Source organism: Lepidochelys kempii, chromosome 1 (assembly GCF_965140265.1).
Source record: "Lepidochelys kempii isolate rLepKem1 chromosome 1, rLepKem1.hap2, whole genome shotgun sequence".
Lineage (NCBI taxonomy): Eukaryota > Metazoa > Chordata > Testudines > Cheloniidae > Lepidochelys > Lepidochelys kempii.
The window spans coordinates 345,484,340-345,487,380 of NC_133256.1; the positions used below are offsets into that span (position 1 = coordinate 345,484,340).

Below are 3,041 nucleotides of genomic sequence, written 5' to 3' on the forward strand. Positions count from 1 at the left end.
TATCTGGAAATAGCTCTGTCAAGTTACATTCACACCTTGCCTTATTCTGGAATAACTCCTATAGACAAGCTCCTAGGCCTCACAAGCTTGGCCAATAATAACACACAGGCCTCTCTTAGCACAGCTCTGTTCCCTCACAGGGAACTGCCTTCATGGCACATCTGCCCGCTCCCTGGCCTGACTGCCCCCTCGCCCACCAGCTGCTTGGTGGAGCAGACAGTGGTGCCTGACTGCCTGCACAAGGCAATCGGCCTTGCAGTGACATGTCCCACGGTGCTCTGAGTGCTCCAGCCCCAGTGGGAATAACCTTCCACTCCCTCTCAAAGCAAAGAGCTTGTGTAACCCACACACCTCCTGGATGTGGTGCTCTGTCCCCTCTAGTGGTACCGAGACCACTTCAAGATTAATGAGTCTGCTACAGCCTTAGCTAGCGGCCAGGTGGCTTTTGACTCATGCAGTAAAGGCTCATGCATTTAGCTTCAGAGGTCCCAGGTTCAATCCTGCCCGCCGACAACCGGGGTCTGTCGGGGTTACACTTGCAAGGGGGGGTGCCGTGTCAATGAAAGCTGAGCTGACCAGGCTAGAATACAGACGGGGGGAAATTCACCCCTGTGCTGGGGATGCATGCAGGGCCCGTGCATCACTTACGGGGGCTAAAGGCACACTCCAGTGGCACGCAGCCCTTGGGCTGGCCCGTGGCAAAGGGCTGGAGTTCAGCTGGAGCGTTTAAACAAGGCCGGTGGCTTTTCCTTTTCTGCAGCCAACAACAATTTTCCGCAGACGTGGTCTGGAGCCCGTTCAGGCCCCGTCCTGCCTTCCAACAGCCACAGAGTGCTCGAGGCATGCAGGAGTCAGAGCTTTACTGTTTGCAACAGAAGCGATAGCTAAGGACAAAGGCCGGTGCCATTTTCGACCGTCGGCGTTGTGGGCACTCGTGTTTGCCTTTCTCTCCTGCGCGCACACATCCTGTTCCAGCTTTCTCAGCTCCTGCCTGGACAGGAACTGGCACTTAGATAATGAAGAGGGTGTGGATGGTCTCATTTCTCTCCATGACTCAATTTGCACCAATGAAAAGTGTGAACCGTGTATTGCTGTCTGTCTCCAAGCCATTGTTTCATCCCTGGGCAAGGAGTCACAGGAGACTTTCCCAGGGCTCGGCTATCTGCAAAGCACAAGGAGAACCGAGTGCAAGCTGTTTCAGCAAGCAGGGAGGCACGGACGCTGAAAAGGCACCGGCATGGCCGGCCAGCTGGCGGAGGAGCAGATCGCAGAGTTCAAAGAAGCCTTCTCGCTCTTTGACAAAGATGGGGATGGGTCCATCACCACCGGTGAACTGGGGACCGTCATGTGGTCGCTGGGGCAGAACCCCACCGAGGCCGAGCTGCAAGACATGGTCGGCGAGTTGGACACCGACGGCAGCGGCACGGTGGACTTCCCCGAATTCCTGTCCTTGATGGCGAGGAAGATGAGGGACATGGACAGCGAGGAGGAGATCCGGGAAGCCTTCTGGGTCTTTGACGAGGATGGGATTGGATACATCAGCGCGGCGGAGCTCCGGCACGTCATGACCAACCTTGGTGAGAAGCTGACGGATGAGGAGGTGGACGAGATGATCAAGGAGGCCGATGCAGATGGCAACGGGCAAGTCAACTACGAGGAGTTTGTGAGGATGATGGTCTCAAAGTGAAGATGTCTCCTATTGAACTTGTTCAATTTCTGGTGCAGGAAACATAGCTTGGCTTCTAGCTCATCCGCAGAAGCGTCTGTCCCACTGCCAAAGGACCATGGATACCCAGACATTTGAACTCCAGCATATATATTTCCTCTGTGTGTGGGAGGCAGTCTAACACTGAGGGAGGCATGGTCACATGGAAGTTCAAGGTGGGGGCTGGCATCAGGAGCCCTGGATTCTAGTCCTAGCTCTGCCATTAGTTTACTGTGCAGCCTTGGAGTTTCTTAACCTCTCCATGGGGTTTTGTTTTCACCGCTTGTACGAAGAGGAGAATACCATGTACCTACCTCTGTGAGGTGGCTGTGAGAACCTGAAACGGAAGAAGCCCTATAGGAGCCATTATTACAGGCTTTATAGGCCAAGGAGCAGTGGTCTCAAGTTGCAGTGGAGGAGATCTAGGCTAGATATTAGGAAAATCTTTTTCACTAGGAGGGTGGTGAAGCACTGGAATGGGTTCCCTAGGGAGGTGGTGGAATCTCCTTCCTTAGAGGTTTTTAAGGTCAGGCTTGACAAAGCCCTTGCTGGGATGATTTAGTTGGGGATTGGTCCTGCTTTGAGCAGGGGGTTGGACTCGACCTCCTGAGGTTCCTTCCAACCCTGATAGTCTATGATTCTCCCTTTGTTTCACTATCCCTGCCCTTGTTTGCAAACATTGCTTGTGTTTTACATGGGCTACTGTCTCTAAAGTTCACTTGGGGGGTCACCCAGGGCAATAGCTGGGGTCTGGTTCAGGCCCAGCCATACGTATAACTAACTCAACGGTGGATTTCTACTCCATCAAAGGCAGTTGTCTGAGGGGACTCAACAGGCACCCAGATACCATGGCGACGAGTGCAGCAGAGTAATCCGAACGGCATCGCTTAGAATAGGAGTCAGATTAGCAGGTGCATGAATGCCGGGTGGTGCGTGTCCTGTCTCTGCATTCTGGCTGGCTGGAGCAAAGCTATTGCTTGTAACTTGGAAGGCAGATAGAGTTCAAATGTTGGCTTTTGTAATAGCTAGAGATCCCTCCTGAGAATATTTCCTGACCGAAAGGCTCAACGAGGGTTTGAGCTTTCATGGGAACTCTTTCTGGGGTCAGATACATCCCCTAAAGAAATCTATGAAGTGACTGCGAGCCCTTCCTCTGATTCCTGATTGTGCGTGGATCTCTAGGGAGTGGGAATGGAGGAGAAATATGCAAAGGTTCAGGCTTCTGTTCTCATGTACACTACTTTAAATCCAGAGTTGCTCCCCTAAACTCACTCCGGATGCCAGTAGAAGAAAGCTCACAGAACAACTCCTCCACCCCCTTTTTTCCCTCTTGTTT

The 3,041-nt window shown here is 52.8% G+C and overlaps 1 pseudogene; it reads left to right on the top strand.

The window, feature by feature from the left end:
- The first annotated feature begins 1,237 nt into the window (after positions 1-1,237).
- On the top strand, positions 1,238-1,687 carry LOC140907015 (neo-calmodulin pseudogene; annotated as a pseudogene).
- The last annotated feature ends 1,354 nt before the right edge of the window (positions 1,688-3,041 follow it).